The sequence below is a fragment of the Taeniopygia guttata genome, chromosome 3 (assembly GCF_048771995.1).
Source record: "Taeniopygia guttata chromosome 3, bTaeGut7.mat, whole genome shotgun sequence".
Taxonomy (NCBI): Eukaryota; Metazoa; Chordata; class Aves; order Passeriformes; family Estrildidae; genus Taeniopygia; species Taeniopygia guttata.
The window spans coordinates 108,099,293-108,123,714 of NC_133027.1; the positions used below are offsets into that span (position 1 = coordinate 108,099,293).

General features: G+C 41.3%; 1 long non-coding RNA gene across 1 annotated transcript in view; it reads right to left on the reverse strand.

Moving 5' to 3' along the window:
* The window catches only part of LOC115494532 (uncharacterized), a 49,193-nt gene extending 32,700 nt beyond the window's left edge, over window positions 1–16,493 (reverse strand). The window contains exon 1 of the long non-coding RNA XR_012055336.1: window positions 15,760–16,493. This is a non-coding gene — a long non-coding RNA (uncharacterized lncRNA). The remainder of the gene's footprint in view (window positions 1–15,759) is intronic.
* Between the last annotated feature and the right edge of the window lie 7,929 nt (window positions 16,494–24,422).

Sequence of the window (24,422 nt, forward strand, 5' to 3'; positions counted from 1 at the left end):
GGAAGCATTGGCTATTTGGAGACTTGCAGGCAAAATATGTTTTTTTTAAGTAAGAAGATACCAGCAGATGGATTTCTTGAAGGAAAAACATGGAGCAAAATGCCCCAGCTAGTCCAAATAGTTACAGCCAAGATGAAATGTGAAACTGAAACCCAACTTGTTAACTGTATCTTGGCAGTGTGCAGTTGCAGGTAATGATTGTCTTCACAGTCCAAATGCTCATGCACTTCCCAGCCCATTAAATGGAAAGTTGAGAACATAATCACCCTGAGTGGCAGACAGAGCTGGTGGATGGCAGCTTTGAGCTACTTGGAAAATACAAAAGAGTCTCAGCCTTTAGAACTAGGAAGGTGCTGATCAGCTTCTTGTATAGCGACCCTCCAAAGCACCTCACAATGAGGAGTTTCCTTTTGCTCACAACAGACAGAAGTGGTGGTATGGACTCATCAACAACCAGGACAACAAAACCACTTTTAAGTTGTTACAGTTGGAGAAGGTGATAACCAACCTCTACCTGCAGCATCATGTAAGAGCACTGTGAGTGTTTCTTCCCCCCTTGGAAAAAGTAGGCAGATGTGGAGAAAGAGTCACAGAAGCTCTTACCCTCCATCCCACCCTTAACTTTCCAGAATTTATGGCTGCTGGCCAGAGCCAGTTTTGAGTATTCACCTACCTGTCACATGCAGGTGAGAAATTGGTCTGTTATAAAGTGAGAGAGTTAAAGGCAAGAATGGACCACTACAGTCACCCTTTCTAATGTACTTAATTTCAATTCAGCAACCCCATAAAGAACCACATAACCATCTATTTAAGTAAATATCTGGCTAAAACATGTCTTCTGAAAATATATTAGTCCTTGTCTTAAGAAGAGTACATGAACAATCACTCCTTAAGAGGTTTTTCTCAGTAATAAATTCAAAATTAAGCCAAATTTCTAATTTGAGCTTACTTACCCTCAGGTTCCAGATGTCTGAGACATACTTCACCAGTCTCCACACATTCTCTTGAGCCATTCATTTTTTGGTAGTACCATATTACCATGAGGGTACTTTATGCTGAGCAAGTCAGCTTTTAATCTTCTTCCTGATAAAGCTAAATCAGATCTCCATTGAGGCTCTCCTGCTAAAGATTCCAGGCCTCAAATCTGTTTGTGGCTCTCTGTGAAATCTTTAATCAATACCTAGGCAACTAAAATGTCTGTCACAAAATAAAGGATATTGAGACAGAAAAGGGGAATATGAGGAGAAGGAACATGCACTTCAAACAGCAAGTCAAACCTTGACTTCATCTGTTTTACTCTGTTTTGTTAAGTTCCAGCCTTACCTTTACATCTCCTACACGTACAGGGACAAAATATTAGGGAAACCATTGTGTTTTCATGTCTGAGGACAAATTTAAACCCCCCTGCATTGTAGAGAGAAGTGCTGAGGCAGTGCTCAGCCAGAGGCTGGGATTAAGGAGGTGTGCAGAGTGTACCCAGGACAGCCCCTGGAATCCAAACAGGGCACTGATATTTGGGCTGCAGGCTGTGGCTATTCAAGGACGAGTTGATGTTTGCTAAGCTGTTAATTACAGTGTAGGACTTCTTTTCTAATACCAGTGACACAGCAGGAAGCTCCCAAAGTCCCCACTTCACCCTTCTCCACCAGCACCAAGGGTACTCCATGCTACTGTTACTTTCACATCATTACGCTTTTAAAAACCATCGGATCACAGTTTCAAGAAGAAGCCATCCTTGGAATGGCATATATTTAAAAGAAAGGCAATTTACAATTACTACAGTCTGTAAAAGCCAGAGATCAGATTCAATTACGCTGCACTTTGCAATTTACAATCTGTTGGTGTTCATTTCAGCAGAGGCTTGTTAAATGCTCTCTTGCTGCAGACCTTCAAAATGTTCTTGCCAACTGAAAGGGCAGTGGCTCTAAGTGGAGTCTTACCATGGCTTAAACCATTAAAATTCGGGTCAGACTCCAGCTTCTACTCAGAACCCCCCTTAGGCAAGGATGGCACATGGCTGTTCCAGTGAAGGAACTGCTGAGCTACTGAGCAAAGCTGCTGTGAGCACACATTGAAAATGTGAACTCACCAGAACACATCAATATGCAATATGTCAGATTCTGACCGGCTCACTGACCTATTATGGCTCTAAATCCAGAATTTGAATGTCCTTGGATTTTCCTTTTTTGAGAGTGAGGTCCACAACCCAAGACTGGTGGCAAAATCCAAGGGAAGGGCCACAAAGGCAGGAGATTCCCAGGCAGGTGATCTTTGCAAGCCTCTTCTCATAAGTACAATACCAAATATCGCTTAGGTGTGCTACTGTAAAAATTAAGCAGCAGTGGTAAAGTCAATAGAATTGTATCAGTTCATGCCAGATCAAAATGTGGTGCTCTCTAGGAAACTATGAATCAGTGGTATGTATTTGATTAATTCAAAACAAAGGTTTCCAAAGAATTCCTGGCTCAGGAAAAATGCAAAATGTCTTTTGATGTGTTACAACAAAGCTGATCCAATATATACCATTAAAGTGGATAGCAAAGACATTTGCAAAAATGGAAAATTATTACATTTCTAAATTCATACCAGGGCTAACTCAGTCACTCCTTCCCCCATTTCTGAAACACTGAACTGATCCACTAACAAGACAAATCAAAATTATTTGAGATTTATTTAGGAGACTAGATACCAACAAAAGTCACTGCTATTAAATCTTGCCTGTTAACAATGGCTTAGTGTAAAATTAGCATATTCCTGAATGGGCCCTTGCCCTGAGGTTGTGGTTATTTACCTGCAGTGTAGTAGTGCAGTGCACCATGAAAGTTCAATATAGGCAGCTGCCTTTGCAGGTCATGGGATGCATTAATTTTGTGAATTCTATTTGCTTTTATTTTAAATATTGTGACCTTTCTGCTCCCTTTCTGCATTTCATTTTTTTTTAAGTTTGCCTTAGTAATTGTTAGTAATTTTTCATTTTTGTATTGGTTTTGGGTGTGGTGGAAGCCAAACATGCTTATCTGCTATTGTTCCACTAGTACTGAGCTACATAACCAGTGGCACAGGCTACAGGGGTTTTGTGTAATCAGGATAAATCAGAGTGATTTCAGAGAAATGCAAGGAGTCAAGCTCAGATTGCACAAATTGCTCCAAAGTCAGAGGAGGAACCAGGTCATATAGCAGACAGCAATCTAAAACCAAGATTTGAACAGGTGTCAGTTGACCCTCCTGCCATGAAGAACGATCAGAAAAAGCACCAAGGGAGGATGAATGGGAACGAATCCTGAAGGAGCTGCAGGCATGAGAGCCCTGGTTCTCTCACAAGTGCAAGGACTGCACAAGCATGCAGCAGCCTGCAGGGTTGCTGCCTCTTTCCCTGCCAGTCCTTGGGGGAGCACAGCCAGGGTTGCCTTTGGGCAGCAGCCAGCAAGAGGTTTTGACCCTAAACAGTGGGGCTAAGGAGGTTCCAAGGAGGAGGTAAAGTTGACTTTGGCAGCCTTGAGGAAAATATCAAGGCAGTTTTTGAGGTGAAATGAGAGGAAAGCTGGGAGACAGGCAAACTTGGAAATGCAGCAGCTGCAATATTCATCAAAATTTAAGTCACATATGGATTAAAAATGAAGTCATAACTTCTGAGCTATGAGTATCACTAGGAAAAGGAGACAGGCAATTCAGTCTAAAGGGTGTTTTAAATCTCTGTTTTTAGCTAAAGAAGCTAAATGTTAACAGGAGACACTGACATGAACTTGGCTTTTATAAGGAAGAACTTTCCCTTCCTCCTCCCAGCAGGGCAGCAAGCCAAGCTGAAAGCCGATGACCAAAGGTCAGGCAGCGCTGCTGAATCTCACCAGTTATCAGGATCTCCACTGGAAACAAATGCTTTCACACTGCAGCTGAGCACGTTTATAAGGGCTGCTGAAAGCTACATTTCAATTAATGCAGAGGTAATACACTTTGGGTTCTGGGTGACATCAGCATGGAGATATTTCAAGTGGCAGTGAGTCAATTCTCTGTTCCTAGCAGGGCACAGGGAGGCAGCTATGGTCTCCCCTGCCAGGAGGGGTCTGGGGAAAGGAAGCATCCACTTTTGCTGTTTGCCCTGTGCTAGGTTTTTTGGATAAGCTGAATTTGGTTTCTGTGATTATCCTACCTCAGAACAAGACCAAGCTTCTGCAGATGGAAAAGCTGAAAACATGAATTTTGAGAGCCAGCTTTTGTCTGCACTACTCAAGTAGGTCTTAGAGGACTGCCTGCCTACATTCCCCCAAAAGCTCACATCTCATCACTTCTGTTGGAAAGTAATACATGTGTGTGTGTTTTTATATATATCTATATATCACTTACACAAGATCACACAACTGGGGTCACAGAGATAATTAGGGAAGGGACCACGCAGCATTTCACATTTCCTGCACAAAAGACCCATAGGTTTCTCTCAGTTTGAGTCTTGGCTATAAACTGCATTCCACTTTTTGATCTTGAGCTGTTGGGAAGTATTTTCTGGACTAGACAATTAGGAAGAAAGTGGAACAGTATATGAAAATTGGTGTGGGGTTATGTACTTTTGAGTGGGGTGGCCTTGGCCCATTGATGGCAGATAGGCCACACCTATGTGAAATTTTCTGTCCCTCAGAATGGAATGAACAAGTTAATGAAGGAGAAATTTAGAAAAAATACTTAGGGATCTGTCTGAAAAACATCATACTGGTAAACAAAAGGTAAGGAATTGGATTTTTTTTCCCCCATGAGGCTGTGCCTGGCAACTCCCTCCTGTTCTGTCACATTCATACACCACAGTGCCTGGTGGAAAACTAAGAACTTAAGAAGGGAAATGGAAAAATCATTCATCTAATATGGGTGGGTTAAAATAGAGAAACAGAGGAAATAAAAGATACTATATCCACAAACACTGATTAAGTTGTGGGCGTTAATGAAGAACAAAACTTTCCTTCATTGTGCTAAAACAGTAGTTTGGACTGAACATTACCCAGTGTGCATAAAACATAGAAATAAAGCTGTATATTTTTTTAATGAATTACATTCTCTTGGGAAATGGTTGGCACCAAGTCTAAGCACAAATGAAGATCCACTTCAATCCATAGCATAGGATTTAAAGCCATAGACTACTTTTCACCAGGGCTCATTTCATCCTCCAGCAGGCAGAGAAAGGAACAACAGAGGAAACCAATCCAACAGCCTTAGGGAAAAAAGAAAACCCAACAACTAGCTGATAAGTTGGAAAATAGCAGCTCAGCATGCCTTGCAGGTTTTTCTCCTCCTTTTAAATTATTGCAGCATTTATTCCTCCACACTCGATTCAAGTTCCTTGTATATTCATCACTTCAGAAAGGAATTTGAGTGGAGTGGCAATGCATAGCCAAATAAATGATTTAGATTTACTTATGGCTTTCTCAAAAAAAAAAAAAAAAAAAAAAAAAAAAAAAGAGGCAGATTTATCTTTGTATCAGCAGATTTTGGAGACGTGCCAACGAAGAAGGTAAAACACAAGGAAAACAGTAATTCCATTTCTTTCTGCTTAGCAATTACCTCCTCAATTAAAGTCAGAAGAAATTTTTTTCATGTCTTTGTCATATTGTTGTAACCCAAAACTGCTGCTTGTTCAGGAAATAATCTTTACCTTATGCAGTGTTTTAAACCCTATAGTGACAGATCTCTGCATAGGATACCTCCACCTTAGCATAGAGCTTCCTGACTCCACTGTGCCTTAGCAAAGATGTGGAGCTCTCTGCACGTGGAGGCAAAAACCATCAATAAAATTTTACATCTCACAAAAAAAAAAAAACCCAAACCACCAGATTTCTATATACCTGTTTCTTCTTTGCCAAAGCAGTGCCACTGTGGAAAAACTGAGATGAAGAGGGCAAAGTTTCCTTTCTTACTTTGTATCAGGGCAAAGAGAAACTGGCTTTCACTTGCTGCTTTTCCCCCAGGTCTGCTGCTCCAGCTGACCTTTGAGCAGGACACAGAACATGGTGCAGAAAGCAGCATTGTAGCTCAGCTCCCTTGAATCACTCCTTTTTCCACGTGGAGTTTAACCTCATTATCACCTCTGGCACACTCAAAAACGGACCCTTGACATCCACAGACTATGATTTCATCTGTGCTCCACCTCCCACAGAGCACTTAGTACTGAAATAAGGATGACGGCATTTCTTTAAAAGTTTGTCACATTTCATTTTGCAGATCAAAAAATTAAGCCATTGTTTGTATCAAATTCCCCCACTTTGGTTACTTTGCATGTAAGCTTGATTTCATTAATTGTTCTGCACACTGTATTCATTTTGAGATGAAAACCCCAGCCAGAGTCAGGTCCTGCTGAAAGCTCTGACTCATTCTCATATTTCTCTTTGCTCCAGGGCCTCTTTCTTCCTTACCTTTATATTCTTTCACTATAAAAAAGACTAAAAAAAACCCAAAAAAACACCAAAAAACCTCTTCCCCCATTTACTGATGCTAGCAAGAGTAAATGGTTTTTGTTCACAGCTTTAATATATAGCACCATCACCAGTCTCCCCCAGGTTTTCAATGAAGCTGACTACTTCATCTCATCAGTAGTCACCAAAATCAGTTGAAAAATTTCTATGGATTCCAATGGGCACTGAAATAGCCCATTATAAAACCTAACTTGTGCAGTTTTAATAAAATCTACTTAGTTCGAGGTGATTTTTCTTTTTCAGAGAGGATTTTAATACTTGAATGCATTACTTCAGTTACAGAGCAGCCCATAGGCCTATGACTGCCAAAGTGAAAATAAAAGGAAACACTCATTGAAATCATGCTTGCAACACACACAAGAGCTCTGCTTCTTCCAATCTAGGATGGGAAAACTTCTGGAATTCAACAAATTAGTGAACATCAGCAAAAACCTTCAAGCATTTCAGTTAACCTGGTGGGCAATCAGAAAGCAAAGGAGAAGACAGCCTTTTACCAGTCTCCTCTCTCTGGTGTTTGCTGTCAGAATTTAATCTTTGCCAACCTCTGACAGATGCACCAACACTCTTCCCCCAGGTATGAGGTGGCTCCCCCTTGTTCTTCACACATTAATCTGTGCTGAGGGCAGCTGCAGCACTTCAGCTACAACAGCTGAGAAGTCCTAGGCTCACATGATGAAGTCAGTGGCAGGCAAAGGTTCATCAAAAAGGGGGCTTAATTATCTCTTTTTCCTTTATTAACACCTGTTGAATCTCATCTTGTAATCTCAGGCAACACTTCTCACTCATGGTGTGCCTGTGAATGAGAACACATTCAGTGTCTGGCACAGCCCTTCTTGCAAGTGTTGTGCTGGTGCTGCTCTTTCTTCTCCTGGTTTTGAAAATCTGACTGTGATTTGCAACATGCAAAACACCTCAGCAGAGATCAGCATTTCAAGGTGGCCTGCATTCCTTTCATTCCCACTTATCCTATCATAACTTTAGATATGTGAGGTGGTGGGATTGCTTCACACAGCAGTGGGTGCAGAGCAAGATCACTACATCCACTATAACTACACTAAACAGACAGAAGTTGGGAAGTTTTCCTCAAGGAAGGGATTATTCAGCTTAGTCATAGGCTCATTTATATCAGATTTTCTCATCACAGGGTCATGACCCAGCTGAGATGACTTAATGTTCTATAGATTTCAGAACAAAAGTCCAAGAAAAAGAAAAAAAAAACCACATCAGTCTTCATCCAGGTTGAAGAGTTTTCCTCCTTCTTGGCAGGAAAGCCAGCATCAGCAGCATTATGTAACCCACACACTGTGGGCCCCAGGAGCCACTATTTTATCGTGCTCTGCACCTTGAACTTAAACACTACTCCCTAATGTCTCTTCCCAAAACTGGGACCTACCAACCCAGCCCGAGGCTTTCAGTCCCTTTTACAAAGTTCTTGCTTCCTTAAAGGCCTCACTATCAAATCCTCAGCCTTAATTCCTGCAGATGTCCTGCATGTCCTTGCCAGACTATTCCCACTCACCAGAGTTCCTGTCTGCTCCCTGCACGTGGGGTGAATAAAGTGGAATTAAGGTTGAACCCCTGCTCCTCTGAGGGGTCCAGCTCAGCCTATGTCAGGATAATTTCCACAAGGGGTAGCTTGGCCCATTGGCATCCAAGTGCTCATTCCACCTGAGCTTCTGGGACACTGGCTGCAGCTCAGCAGGACAGATAGACACATCTAACTTCAAATATGAGAGCAGCCCCAGGAATCTGAGTAGTGGCATTGCCTACCCACCTACCTGAGTGCTTAACTGACCTAACTTTGGCTCTGGATTTAAATGCTGGAGGCTGAGTCTTTGCTTGCTGCTTTAAAGGAACAGAACAAGCCTCCTTTTTCAGATACTGAACTCCAGCTGGTTTAGCTAATGTCAGGGGAAATCATGAGTCCTTTGGAAATAGCTGAAATTTAGGCACATAATGTGTAAAAGAAGATTGTACAAACAATGCAGCCAAATAAGTAAATCTTGGTGAAAGAACAGCCATTTACTGAGGAAACAGCATACAGAGAAGAGGAATTAGCTGGGAAGTACTGTTTTGTAAAATTATTTGTCCAATTTCCGTGTAAGCCATCAGCAAATCTTAGAAATTACCTTGGAGATTTCCAGCCACTGGAACACTGCTGCCAGCTCTCTATTTCCATGCCACAGAGATAAAAAAGATCTACTGAACAATCCCTCCCTTGCCTCCATGCTGCTCTTGCACAACTTTTCCACTATTTTCTACATGGTGACATTTTTAAACAATAAAAACTTCCACCTGGCATAGGACACCCTTGCTCTCTCTCTCTCCATTTCCAAAGCACAGAATAATCAGTGAGTCACCATGGCTAACAAAGAATGAAGGGGCTGCAAAATGGCTCTAGAAAAGAAATATCAGATGTACAAGTCCCCTGTTGTGAGAAATGAAGCCAGCTCTGCCAGCCCTGCACCGCCACTGCAGCACAGAGTTCTTGGTGCAGACAGCCATGAAAAGAGTCTTGGAAAGAGACCCTTGGAAGCTGCATTTCCACCAGTCCTCCTGAGCTTTACTGGAGCAGGATCATAAAGTAAGGTTGCTATTTATTTCCACATTAACTCCACTGAATAGGAGTGGGCCAGGTACAAACACTAAAACAAGAACAAACCTGGTCTTTAATCCAAACTCTGAGACTTGACACAAGCATAAAAATGTAATATAGTAAGTGTATTTTTTTTAAATGCTCAATTTCCTTCAAATGCACTTATCTCTAGGGTTGCAGCTGCCAGCCAAAACCTCTCTATCTCCAGAGATAAATAGTGAGATTATGAGATCATATCCTCTGAAATTAATTCCCTGGTATTCAGTTTCTCCAGCTTCGATCCACGAATTCTGCACAAAATGTTTCAAAGAACACAGTGCATCTCAGCTAAAGATTACTTGTTAATAAACAGGATTATTTTATGAACACAGAAATTAGAGAAGGTCAATAAACAAACTCTATTTTAATAACATCCTCTGCATTGTTTCCCCAAGAGAACCAGAGCAGAAAGTGAATTGATGTTTCTATGAAAACTCCAGCTCCACGTACTCTGCTGCTGTTAGTCAGGCATCTTTATTGCTCTGGAGCAAGATTGCATGAGCTGAGGGTGAGGACTCTCCTGGCCTGGGGGTCAAAGACAACTATGCTAAAATGAGCAATACTATGATAAAACAGCAATAATATGAAAAAAAAAAACCAGAAATAAGGTGCAGAACATGGGCCTCTCCAAGAAGTGCAGAATGCATCTTAGGCAGACGGGTTATGTGCTTTTAGAAGCAGATTGCAATTAAATCATCCACCAGTAAGTGGGTGAATGGTCATTTTTTTGGCTGAGCAATAAGCAGAAGAGCTTAACAGTCTGCTAAAACATTTTATCCTCTGCATGGCCATTTTCAGCCAATCTATGGCCAGCCTTTTGAGGTATCACTGTATTAAAAATGTTCTTCCCTGAAGGTACTTCCACACCGTAGCAGATGTCACTGACTTGGCGCTGTTCGAAGGGTCTATTAAAAGTAATGTAATTAATTACTTGGGCTGTCATCACAGCACTGCTTTTGAGATATTTAAAATGGTTTATTATTGATAGCCATATGGTGCCATGTGCTGAGCACCTTCACACTGACACCTGGCCACTGAGACAAGGGCCAGGGCAGTCCCCAGGCACTGAGCATCCTGTCTGCTCCTGAGGCTGCTGCTCCATGTGGAGCTCAGCACAGGGCCCAGTGCCACCACTGACCCACACCAGAGTGGAGGTGTGACAAGAAGGGAGCAGCAGGGCTGAACTGCTCCACACTGACCATAAGCCCAGTCCTCTTTGCCTTGCTCAAGGGAAATAACCTGTAGTGATAACAAGAAAAAATGAGCCTTGAAAAGGGGGAAGGAAAGATGCTTTCTCTGAGTGTTTTAGTGTTAGCCTTTTGTCTTCCAGTACCCAAAGAATTAATTAAATACATAATTAATTGGCAATATATTAATTCCATTTTCCTCAAGTCTAGCCTGTTTTGCCCATGATGGTAACTGAAATTGATCTCCCTGTCCTCATTACTACACATAAACTTTCTCATTCCTGAGAATGAGAATTCCTATTCTCTCTTCCCGTCCTCTTAAGGAGGAGAGTGAGTGAGCAACTGGTGGGACTTTGGGCCATCCCACCACACTTGGATACCAAACATCTCACATGGACAAATACTGAATCAGGTACAGGGACTGGGAACTACAGCACCTATGGAATGACAGGGATGGCTCCTGGCACCCACTGATCACCAGACTCAGACAGAGCCATGCCACCACCTTTGCTAAACTGCATCCAGTTCCTTCCTCATGAAGGAAATCTTTGGGGCTCTGCAAAATTTCTGCCAATGCGTTTGACTTCCATCTAGGGACAGAAAATGCAGTATAGCAAAGCATCCTTGAAAAAATTGCTGAGCTCTGCTCTGTGGCATCTATCGCCAATAAAACGAAAAGGAACAAATTCTGAGTGGTGAAGAAAAATCTATAGGCATACAGAGGATAAAAGAAGTAAGAGTAATCTGCTGCCCAGGTCTCTAAAGCACAAATCTTTGGTTCATTTCAGTTGCTGATATTGCTGTTGTTTGTTTCATTTTAGACGTACCACCAGGAACCAAAAAAGAAGCATCACATTTAGGGTTAGGTAATAAAAGATAATTTACACAGTTTCCTCTCAAAATCGATTCAAAATGTCTCAAATATGAGCCAGATCATGCAAGCTAAGGTATCCCTAGACACTGTAAACAGAGTATAAGTAAATATGAATTTGAAATATGAAAAGAGGGGGATGTCTCCAGGCATCTTTCTCAGCATCCTCTCCTGGTGATACAGAAGAGTCATCAGCACACTAGTGAACACAGTCATGTTCAATATTAACAGGAACTTTTCTCAAGTGCTGCCAAGGGCCAAGAAATTGTACATAGGAAGTAATATAAGAGTGGTTAAAGTAGAAAGAAAGTAGAACACAAGCAGATTTAGGCTCTCACCTGAAGTCTATTGAACAGAACGGGTAGAAAACCCTTGACTCAGTGATGCCTTATATCTTTCTTGAGAAAGAAGCATTCAAACTAGCATTTTCTCTGTAGGAAACAAAGCTACAGATATTTCTCCAAGCCCAGAGATTACTCTGAAAAGCAACAATAATGACAATGAACTAGAAGTGAAAGCAGGGAGCTCGCTAGGTGTGACTGTGCCATGCAGTTTGGCAGCTATGCAAACTAATATATTTTGGGCTGCAAACATATATACATGGTGTGGTGCTGTGCCAAGTGATTCAGGCTGGTTTTAAAAGAGACAGTTGTGTAACCAAAATCTTTGTGGCTGTCTTTGCTTGGCACCCCATTTGATCTCAGAGGAATAGAATGTTTTACCTCAGTAGCAGGTGGCATCAGAGCAACACTTGAACTGGCCAAACACAGACTAATTTCCAGCTACAATGCATGTCCTCCATCCAGAAAGGTTTTCCCATGAATGAAAGAAAGAGAGGCTGTGGGGAAGAAGAAGCCCAACACCCAGGAATCTTCTATGCAGACCGTTATGGCCAGTTTCACTTACTTGACAAGATGAAGTGTTCCTTGTGGCTGCTACAAGATCTGATAGATGCTGTCTGCTGGCCACAGTGCTGGTCACAATGAGGAAAACTCTCTCCTTTGGAATAGGACAAGGCTGTACTTGATCCCAAAGAAGAGACTGTGGATGAACAGGCTAAATTTTCCTCTGTTTGAACTCTGAATTTACATGAGAAGTTTACAATTTGAGGATCATCCTCCCGTTCTGCACTGATTTATCTTTTTCTCTCCCACTTTTTGCAAATTGAAATAAATGGATTAACTAGAATTCAGTTGACCTTCTGTTGTTTAAAACTGAGTCTTGCTTGTTATGCTCATACAAAGTGGCACAGAACTAAGCAGACATCCAACCTAGACAGGCAGGCTTTTATGTTATGTAAAGCATAAGCAGATTTCAAAGCAAAGCTACTATTAACCTCTGCCTAATTTTTTCTAAAAGGATTTTTTTTTAAGAATTTGAAATCAGGGCAAAGCGAAAACTACATTTCAGAATAAGGCTTGTTAAGCAAATGCCAGTGAGATGATACATGACTCAAGCATACTGCAATGCTTCCCTCCCTCTGTCTTCCCATTTACAGAACCAAAATCAAAGAATGGGTAAGTTTGGAAGGGACCACAGTGGTTCAAGTTCCCTGCTCAAGTACGGTCATCCTAGACCACATTGGAAGAACTCTTGAATATCTCCAACAAGCGAGACTCCAAAACCTCTCTGGGCAATCTGTTCCTGTGCACAGTGAAGTTCTTCCTCATATTCAGGTGAAATGCTGTGTTCCAGTTTCTGCCCATTGCCTCCTGTCCTATTGCTCAGATGGAGCAGAGCCTGGCTCCAGCCTCTTGGCTTCTCCCTCCAGACACTGATAGACATTGGTGAAGTTCCCTTCAGGGGTCTCTGCTCGAGGCTGATCAGCCCCAGCTCCCTCAGCCTTTCCTGGTAAGAAAGATATTCCAGCCCCTTAATCATCTTTGTTACCCTCCACTGGACCCATCAGGAGCTCCGTGTCTCTCTTGTACTGAGGAGCCCAGAAGTGGACACAGCACTCCAGGGCTGAGTAGAGGGGCAGGATCACCTCCTAGATCTGCTGGCAGTGCTGTTCCTAATGCAGCCCAGGCCAGCACTGCCCTCCTTGCCATAGGACACACTGCTGCTCATGGATGGCTTGTTGTCCACCAGGACCCCCAGGTCCTGCTCCACAGAGCTGCTTTCCAGCAGGTCAGCCCCAGCCTGTGCTGGTCCATGGGGTTATTTTTCCCCAGGTGCAGGACCCTGCACTTCCCTTTGTATCTCAGACAGTTCCTCTGTGCCCATCTCTCCACCCTGGTGAGGTGTCTGGAGGGCTGCACAGCCCTCTGGGGAATTGGCCTCTCCAGTTCAGGTTGACTTTCTTACCATCAGGTGGCCCCTCTTGCTGTGTGTGCTGCACACCTTGGTCCTCAGCACATCTACATATGCATGTAACAGTAAAGATCATAATTACTCTGAGATAGCAGAGGGTGCTACTCCAGGGAGGACTAGCTCATGGTAAGGTCTTATCAATTTACTACTTCATTTGGGAAACAGCAGTTGAATATAAAGAAGCAAATATTGCCACTTTCTTCTCTCTTAGTCATATGCTAGAAGCTTCTTATTAAGGATATTCAAGTGACCTGTGTGACAAATTACTGCTTCAATAATTTTCATTGTGCCATCACAGATCCAGCCAGTGACATTTCAGCATTGTGCCAGGAGCAGACCAGAAAATGAAGTAGGACCCACAATTTACTTCTTAGCAGTTTAGTCCCCAAAGAGTGACAGTGCCCAAATGCCTCAATTCATGCCCACGAGGAGGAACCATTCCTGCTTTTCCTTTTTCACCACTTACCACTTTGAAGAGGGCTGGACACTGAAATCTCAGATCTCAGACACTGAAAACCAGACCTATCAGGTAATGTACCACTTCTCTTTTTTTACAGCAACAAGGTTATTCCCTCTTAGCTACTGTATTCTAAACATATAGAATGAAGCCAATGATCTTGGCCCTCAGTGGCTGGGTGTTCTAATCTGCTTTTCCCTGTGTTTTGATCAATTCTGTCTTTTTTGAAACCTCTTTGAATATCTGTATCAGTATCAATATCAAATATCTGTATCAGTAATAGCTGATCAAAACTCAAAACTTCCACCATGTGGGGAAGTCCAATGATGATGAAGAACCAAGACTCTGCACTGCAAATTTTAACATTGCTCTGGTTCAGTGCAGCTAGAGGTAGGCACACTCAAACAGCCATCCATTAAAGCCCAACCAAGGCTAAAATAGACAGGCTGTGCAGCTTCAATGTGAATATTTATTTCTCTGTTTTGTCTTAACTCTTGCAATCTAACTCCTCCACCCAGCTATGAAGGGTGCTGATCTCACATAAGATACTGACCAACCTCAGGCCACACAAACTTCAAAACAGACTTTTCATCCTCTCTGGAAGATGTCAAAACATTCAAGTTTGCTATGTAACTAAAAATAGAAAAAAATGGCAAAATTAATTACTGAAATTGCTTTTCAAAATGCTTTGTACCAACTTAGATTGTATGCAACATCTAAAATTATAATTGGAACAAGATGCTTTTGGCTTGTCAAATTTAAAAAAGGTTCAAAAACTTTCCTTGAAAATTTAAACAGTATGTGTATGTGAAATACAATTTCCAGCACCCAACCTATCTGCTTGAAAATTTTCAACTGTTTTGCTTCAGTAATTTTACTCCTGTTCCCTGAACAGCTGATTGTTTTCACTGTTTTCTGTTAATAAACAGCACATAATTAAAGATAAACAAGGTACCACTGCAGGATGACTTGATGGAAAAGGAGTTACCTCAGTGGTACCACGCAACATATGCAGGGCTCTGAATTAGAAAAGAATAACATGGTTTAGCTTTCCCCTGCAGAGTTCCAGTGATTCTGGCCTCCCCTAAAAAGACATGAACAAAACAAGAGCAAGTATTCCCATTAAAACTCACACTGACAAAGCAGAAAGGACTCAGTAAAACTGCACAGGTCTGTTCTGCACCCTTTGCTATTACTTCAGGTGTAAGTATTGAAATTTGGACTTAAATATGTGTTCAATACATGTTGGTCTGTTCACCTGATTGTATTTTAGGAGAACAAATATTAACTAAGTATCCACGTTACAATCATCTCAATCATTGTGTGGTCAATTTTGAGTGCCTTTTCTTCTAATACACTTTTTTTAAAAGCAGTCTTTACATCTAGGCATAGTGAGAACAGTGTCTAAGAGGCATTTTGCAGGAATCTTTAGCTTTGAAAGCATAGATAGCCCAGAGAGGTGTGTATTCTCCACTCAGTACCTAGTGGATATTTCCTGTATCAGAGCATCCTGGGCACAGCTCTCAGAGAAGCAGGCAAACATTCACAAATTCCATGATCCCCTGCATCACTAGAGCATGGAACAGAGGGGTTCTCTGAACATGGAGCTGCAGGAGTGCCATGTTAATGTCACAAGTAATGCAATGTTAATGGCACAAGCTGCAGACAGCACCAAAGCAATATACTTTACTAACTCATTACCCTGTCTCCCCCTCCTGCTGCTTATCCTACAAGACAGTTCTCTGCCCAGAATGGGACTTCACCAGGCATGGACTTAATCTGAGTAATAGGGAAAGAAAAGCACCAGAAGAAGATATAAGGGATCTTCAGAAATTGCAGCTCACCTCTATGATTCCTTGCGTTTTCCATCCTTGAATAGCTCAGAACAACCATGCAGTGAGCAGCCTTTGTCCTTTACAGATGGGACTGGTCTGGCCTCAGAAGCAGCCCACTGATACCTCTGCTACGTAAAGTCCTGATTTCAACCTATCCTTTACAAGCATATAGGCAAAAAAACGGGGAAAAAAAAAAAAAAAGACAAAAAAGAAACCAGACTATCTAGTATTGTCTCAATTTAAAAAAACATGAGTGACTGCAAGTTAGATACTTCTAGAGCCAGCCACATTCCTAGCATCCCTGTGCACAGTCTGTGTAATTCGTAGTATGTTTTATCTATCCTTCAGTAAGTCCATCTGTACGTATGCCATAGTTACCACAGGAGAGTTAAAAATACATCCTAGGTGTAGCAATACATAAGGCAGATCCTCACCAGTAAACTAGGAAATGAGTAATTCCCCACTCTCCTGAACAATTCTTTACAATGACAACTCCCTCCTTCCCACACACCTCCACTCTCACACTGGAGAAGCCGGGGGCGGGGGAAAGCTGAGCTTTGCAATGTTGGCTGGAAGCTCATCACATCCAGGCTACTTCCAATGAAAGGAGGGAGCAAGTTCAAAGCCTCTGCTGATCTCTGCCCTGAGCTGGCATTATGCTCAGAGACATCTGTGCCTGCTGAGCCAGAGGAGAATGTGCACGAGCACGTCCCCTGCCAGGAAATAAAAACAGGATAGCAGGGAAACCCCAAACCTGCTCAGGTGGCTGACAGTACTGGAAAACTGGCTTGAATTAACAGGAGAAAATGACAACCAAATCCAAGTGAACTACAGCAGCTTCTGAGCACTGGCAGAAGATGCTGAGGGAGAGCGAAGACCAAGGAGAGGAGATGCACAGAGGGAAGGTAATCCTGGCACTGTTGACATCATCATGCTGTGTGGATCTGAAAGGTTCCAAGCTGCAGGCTACTTTGCAGCACTGGCTTTTTTCCCCTTCCCTAAATGCATGTACTTTAAAAGTCTCTGGTTTTCAAATCCTAGATATTGTACTGGAAATTAAGAAACAGTCTTCCAGAACAGTAAGGTACTTCAGCAACTATCATTAAGACATGCTCGATGATAAGCTGTATAATTTCTCACATCATTTCCCTTCTACTAACTGTTAAAGGATTCTGAATTGAGATAAAAATTGCCCAAATGCTGCCATTAGCTTGGGCCTGGATTTTTTTGCAGCATCCATAAAATATTCAGTCAGTTCACTGACTAGAAATGGAGCTCCAAACACACACTTTGTATTTGCCATGACAAATACAGTGACAACAGCTGTGGCAGGTCCCATCTCTAAGCTTTATCTGGTCCTTCAATATCGTTAAAGAAGGGAAGACGAGTGGGGAGAAAACAGATACTCGCATGCTTGTGATCCAAAACAACTTTAAGCAGAGGTAGGTTCCTACTGCCCTCTGCTGTAACATCCTTTTAGAACTCCCAAGAAGGAAGCACGACTGCCTGACCTGCAGCACTGGGTGTTACACCCAGATTGTGTTAAAACCGTGGGGAGTGGAACAAGACAATTACAAACAATAGGCTTTGGTTTCTTGCTGCTGTTTAAAGTCTTGAAGTGGATTTATACTTCCAGATGTTGACCCAGGCTCTACCAAATTACTGGTAAGTCTCCCTAGCAAAATACTCCATTGAGGCTGCCTGAAGCTTCTTTGGCACTGCACAATCACTGCAGCACCAGAAACACCAAATTTTCCTAGCAGAAAAATGGGGTACTTTGACTGGACAACCCAAGACATTTATATATATTTTTAATAGGGGAAAAAAGTCTAATTCATCATCTTAATATAAGATAGCAATATAACTTACATAATTAATAATGGTGGTCACTATGCAATACTGACGTGTATTTGCAAGTTGATCCGTATTTACAGAATTTCTTTCAGCTGTTTTTCCAGTAGTTCTTGATGTTCCTTGAAAACTTTGTAATTTGTGAAGACTTCTACAGAACTACAGGCTTACACAACAAAATTTAAACAAGTAATTTTTGTCTGTGTTCTTTCCTTCTACTACTCAAACACCAACAACCCTAAATTTACTGAAGCTGGCTGTGATACATCATGTTCCTTCTCTTGCCTCTACTGTTCATGCAAACAAAATCCTTTCCTATAGAAAATACTATGTATTTAGGGGCAGTGAACAAGATGCATCCATTTAGTTTGACAACACAGCCCTTCCCCCTCCCAAAATAAACCAGACAACACAATATCTGTAACATGATAATTGTAACTTGGCAACATGCACGTGTGAAGGATTGCATATGTAACACATACTGTCACAAAAATACATCTAAATACAAGCAGAGGCTGAGATTCTCGATGCCATTTGGGTATACACGTACTTCCTGTGAGGAGAAATGGGAACTGGACATTCAAATCACCCTAGCACACTTGAAATCCTCTTCTCTGAACAGCTTGTGACACCAACATTTACTCCTCTTGTAATTTCATTCCTAAAGTTTTTCCTGTAGTTAAGGGAGAACAGAATCCTAAGTTAAGGCTGCAATACATGGACACTGCATGGGCAAGGTACTGATCCATAGATAAATCCACACCTGCACATATCTACACCTCATACAAGGCTAACAAGATTCATTGCCTTTCTAATATCCTCTCTGAACTTTGGATCAAGTTTCCTGTGTGAGCTGCTATCCCTTCAAAGAAAGGAGGACATAATTACAGTTCTCAAATAGCCTGAGGCATTCAATTTTTTTTTTTTTTTTTTTTTTAAGGTCTGCATTCAGCTTACATGAAAAGGTCAAACAGTAACCTAACGAGACATTTGAGTAATGGGAAATCCTGGGAAAAAAACCTGCAGAACAGAGCCTGCAGGCAACTGCATAAATGCTAGTGAGATTTGGGATTCTGTGAGGTTTTCAGAATAATATCAAATGACTGGAGTAAATTTGCTAAAGGAATGGGCTGGATCTTTTTAAAGATCTGATTCTGATCTTAAAAACTGTGTTTGTCTGTAGTGTAGATACGCATGTGGATGCCTGTTACATACCCTACTGTTAAACCTTTAGATTTCAGTACAGCCTTCTTCAGGGCTCTTTTTCACCTTTTTAGCAAACAGTCCCACTTCAGCAATTTTTCTGTGTGAGATTAAAAATGCATTTTTCCCACCTAAAAAGAAAAAAAAAATCCTGCAAATAAGAACAGGCTCTGAAAATTGAACTAGAGATTTGTAAGAGAGATTTTCTGGAATCTAGGGCGTGGCTTTGAGGAAAGCCACATGAATGTCAATACACAAATTGTCTTAATGACAAAAGGGAACTACTTCTGTGTTTAATTAAGTACACACATAGGTTCTCCACTAAATCAGTGGACTAAATCAAGGACTAAGGACTGTTAATCCATATAAAGCTTCATGCTAGGTTATATATATTTGAAGAATGTGATTGAATAAATTGATCTGAAAGGCTAGGATACAGCTACTATTTTGCACTACAATAGTGCAAAACTACCAAAAAATAAAGCAAAAACCAGGGAACGCTAAAATAAGTAAGCTCTATTGGCTTTAAAAGCAGTACTGAAATCACAGTATGACAAGACATGCCAGAATGTTTCTGGTTTCACTTTCATCTCCAATTAATTTTCACCTTTGCACAAAGCCTTCTCTTCTAGAACATTTATTTTACCCACTAGAAAAGAATAGAGAGTCAGCAAATCTTAAATTATATACTATTTCAAATCTTATAATGTACTACTCATCTTGGCATACGAATTATTTCACAGAGGTTGATTACCCAAGTGGAAGGCAAGGCCTGTCCTCTTGCTCCCACATGTTAATCTGATTGATTAAACAAATCCATCTGAACAACTGATAGGTACCACTGCCTGCAGACTCTGCAAAATCAAAGTCCATATGGCTACAATTCTTCTTTACCAACAAAATCTCAAACCTTTGATGAGCAAAAGGCAGATGAAGCAGAGCAGCCCTCTGCTGAAAATATCAGGAGAGAGGAGCAGTATCACCTTACTTCATCGTTAGTATAATAAAGTGTCTCCCTGGGACAGCTCAGCAACATGAACATAGTCAAGTTTCTTGTGAGTTTTCTTTCCTCCTCCTTAGAGAAGTGTCACAAGGGAGTAGCCTTGTGAGTGAGTGAAAATTCAATTTCTTCAGGATGTATAGGGGTGAGGTTCCCATGGCATCATCTTCCTCTTCCTCATATACCCTTACACAGGTTCCAGTGTCTTACACAGTCCCTGGAGATGTGAGTGATTTATCTCAAACACTTTCCAGAGGAGTAAAGAGGCAGAGACCGCTCACCTGTCAGCAGAGTTGCAGAAGATGATATATGCAATCACCAAGTGGAATTCTTACTTCCACTAGCTCAGTTCTATTGCATATCACCTGTCCAAAGCCATTTTCCCCCCAAGGGACACCCTTTCCTTTCAGGAGACAGCTGGCAGCTCTCCCTTCCTTAGTAACAGCCTTGAGATAAACATAGATGAAACTTCAGGCTGCTGAGGCTTCCAGGTCACCTTTTTTTCCATAAATATACAATTAGGCTTTGGAGCAACTTTCCTGGAATTCAAATTGTACAGTAATTAGATACTGAACAGGGTGACTACAATGAGAGGAGCTATTGGAAAGGGCTTCACTGAGGTTTCAAGGCACATTATGCAGCTTCCTTCAGGATGCATTTTTTAGTCTTGCAGGACTCCTAGACATGTCCATAGGAGTGAACTAGAGAAGGCCTGACACTGGGCCAATCACTACCACAGAGCTGTTGTATTATTTAATTTTTAGCATAAACCTTGACACACTTTCACCCATGCCAAAATGCCATTTACAAACAACATTCCCATGTACCATTTCCACACTGTGGAAGAAAGCTCTGGCAACGCATGAACTTATTAATTTACAACAAGAACTTATTGTAAGAGTGAGAGGGCAGATTTCTGTTATCTGGACTTGCTACATCTCACTACAGCCATTCTTTGGTGAATAGTTCATAAAATACCCAAGACAACAGGAATGGACTGAGGTGAATGCTTGCTCTGAAGACTCATTATGTACAGGTATGTATTACAGGAACCAGCTAGTAAGGTTAGTTTATTATTTCATGGTTATAGAGAATCACAGAATCATTTACATTGGAAAAGACTTCTAAGATAATCAAACCCAACCTTTAAGCAGTGGTTAAAGGTGTGCCTTCTCAGCAATATCAGTGGGAAGTGAAGAGGACACAGATTTTTTCACCAGGAAGGTTAAGCTTACCCATTCTGCATCAGTGGAAACAGGGAAAGGAGATCATATCAAGAGGTAGCAGGAGCCACTGGGTATGCAACAGTACCTGTGCATAGAAGCAGCTCAGAAAGGAAGATGTTGTTGCCAAGGCAACAAGAGTGCAGAGGTTCTGGGCATCCTCTCCTGGACTCCCACAGAGATTTAGGTTTCACTCTGGCAGAGCCAGGAGGACAGGAGGCACTACCACCATGTGCCCTCCCACAGGGCAGAACTCTTCCTCTGGGACACGGGGCTCAGCTGGCACAGGCAGTGCAACATCTCGTCAGCTGAAGCCAGCCAGAGCCTCTCTGTTTCTGTTTAGCAGGAGTTCCAGCTGCTTTCAGTAATCCCAATGATAAAGTACAAGCCAAAAGAAAGAAATCCAGATCCTATCTTTCAGTTTAGTTCCAAATTAGCAACTGTAGCCCTTTAAATTGTTGCTTTTTTGCCATCATCCAGAGCAAATCAGTTGCTTGTCATGCCTCAATTAATACATGACCTGACAGGTTTTCTGCTGGGATCCAACAAAGGACATTCAGCAGATATTAATCATTAGAAAAGCTTCAAATGAGACTTTCATGTTCAACAAAAGGCTGATCCCATGCAGCAGAAGATAAACCTTGATCCTAAATAGATGGCTCTTGTACAGTGTGAGATGAAACCTTTGCCTTCCAGGTTTTTTTACTGGCTACTACTTGCTAATGATCCATGTGGGATTCTGGCCAGAAAAGCTGACTCATTAGGGATGGCCTGCCTCACAGTGCAGCCATCACAGCACCGAAAGCTTCATACTGGGAATGGCTGACATTGAAAATGAACCTTTTTCAATGCCTTTTTCAGTTCTGTTTAGCTACTTTTCCAAGGCTTTCCATGTCCTTCCAACAATATATTTGCTGTGCACCAAGAATCAAGAAGAGTTAACAAATTATCTTTCCTGCCATTCCTTTTCATGGAAGTGAGACTAAAACCTCATAGCTGCAAAACTGCTGTGCCTGGGGCTTCTGAAATGAGCTGGACATGTATGTTCCATCTGTTTAAAGAGTAATTACAGGGATCAACATAAGCTTCTTGCTCTTTATGGAACAACATTTGCTCTTGTTAGTGAAATAGCATTTCAAGAAAGTCAATAACTACAGAAATACACTGGTTGTGGATACAGCTACATTCTGTAACTCTGTGAGTTTTATGAATTTGAAATCAATGAATATTTAATGTGCCCGGCAAATTACAAGTTTTTTCTCCACAATACCTGCTGTAACAATGGTTTGAATTAAAGCAGCATGTGAGACAGGGCAATCACCTTTTAATGCAAGACAATCACTTGCTTTAAAAAGATATTAACACACTGGTGCTTCACCAACAAATGGTTAAACCTCTCTACCTATCACACATGGGATTGACACAGGGGACATTCAGGAACATGCCCGTATGGCCAAGAGACAACAACAGATGGCACAGGGCTGCAGTTCGTGTTCCAATCTGTGGCAGTTTGGAGTTCTTAGAAAAAAAAAAAGACAGTCTCACGTTACCTCACATCATAAATAGAGTGTGAACTGTTGCAATAAAAGCATGAAAGGGCAGAATCTTCAAGGGTTCAACTCTTTGGAAGAGCAAGCCAAAGAGGTTTAGAAATATCCTAGGTCCAGAGTACACAGACTGAACTCCAGGTGCTCTGGCTTGTGGTTCAATCCTCCAATCTCCCTGCAGCATCTCCACAGTCCTTATGAACATCAGGCCAGGAGGAAGAAAAGTATTTGATATACACATGACCTGCCACTGAAAACAGTCATGTTTTTGTTTTTTGTTGGGTTTTTTTTTTCCTGCATCTTAGACACTATTATACAAGTGACTATTTCTGAAGGACACTAAATTCTTGGGACAAACTAATTTTAAGTATAAGAGGTCATTTTGCCAGATAAAGTATTGCTTTGTGGAAAATGGTGAAAGAAGCATGATATAAATTTTTTCACTATTCTTGTTACAGATTACACAACTCAACTGAAAAATTCTTTTAGCTAGTAAAAGAAACATCTAGATTCTATTTTCCTAAATTACTGCAGTTCACATTTAAATGAGCACAGGCCTATAGCTAACTTTGAATGAAGGCCCCTTTGTCTAATCTTTTGGCCAGCAGCATCACACATTTCAAAGATGTATTTGTTTCTTGGGGTTGTTCCCACTGAGTTGTACAGTTTATAAAACAGTATTACCACCTATCACCACCTCCAGCTGAGTAGCCATATAATAGGTAGCCTGGATACCAGAAAAACACTTGCTAAAACAGCACAAAACATGTTAACATACTCACCAGAGTATCTTAACCTTTACTGCAATTCAACTGCTTCTTTTAGCTTTGCTTTTAATGAGCTTGGGTGTCATGGGGACATCAGGTTAGCCACCTAACCAAAGAAGTTGGGGGATACTTGAAAATGTATATATAGACACACATAAACAGTAAGAAAGGATAGCAGCAGAAGCCACAAAATAATAATCACAAAGCAGAAGCAACTAAAATAAAGGCAGATTTTCAGACTGAAAAAAAACTGGATACATAAAGACCATCAGAAGTGGGTATGAAAATATACAACTAGCTTATTTCCCACCAGGCCTACAATGCTTAGTACTCCCAGAATGGAAATAATAAAACAAGATGAAGTCATATGTGGACCATTTTCTTGGAAAAGAAAAAAGGCAGTCATACTGAAACAAGATAAACATCAACTGCAGCACATTACTTCTGCTTTTCCTATAGAAAAATGGATACAACTAGTTGATTTTCAAATATTATTTCAGAGAGGAATTTTGAGTGGTTTCCAGTAAAAGTTGGCAGTAGGCTCAGATGCCTATTTCAAGCAGCATGTGTGTCATTCCAGTGCTCTTCCCTTGTTTCTCCTTTAAGTTATAGACAGCAGTGGCTACTATCTCCTACATGGACAGATGTACAGTGACTTCTAACATCACAGGCTAATGTTATGTAAATTTAAGAATACATGCTCGAATTTTAAGAAATGGGACTCAAATGCACAACTGAGTTTTAAAGAATTACAGACACTTGAAATTTATGGACAGGAATAGCAAGAAGCACTTGTGAACTTGCAGAAGTCCAACTCATACCTCATGGACAATATGTTGACATGGGATCTTCCACAGGTACTAACAAATGGTTCCAATGGGAAGAATGCAGACAGATGCCTTCATCCCCATTTTTTGTAGAAATTAACTCTCACATGCAAGGCCAGTGCAGCATACAGTGAAAGAGGAACTGCAGTGTTTGCTTCAGCTGCTGCTTAGAAGTGTTATTTGTGGGACAGCAAAAACACAACAACAAAAGCAGCATTTGATATGGCTGAAGCTTATTTTTTTTTCTTTGAATA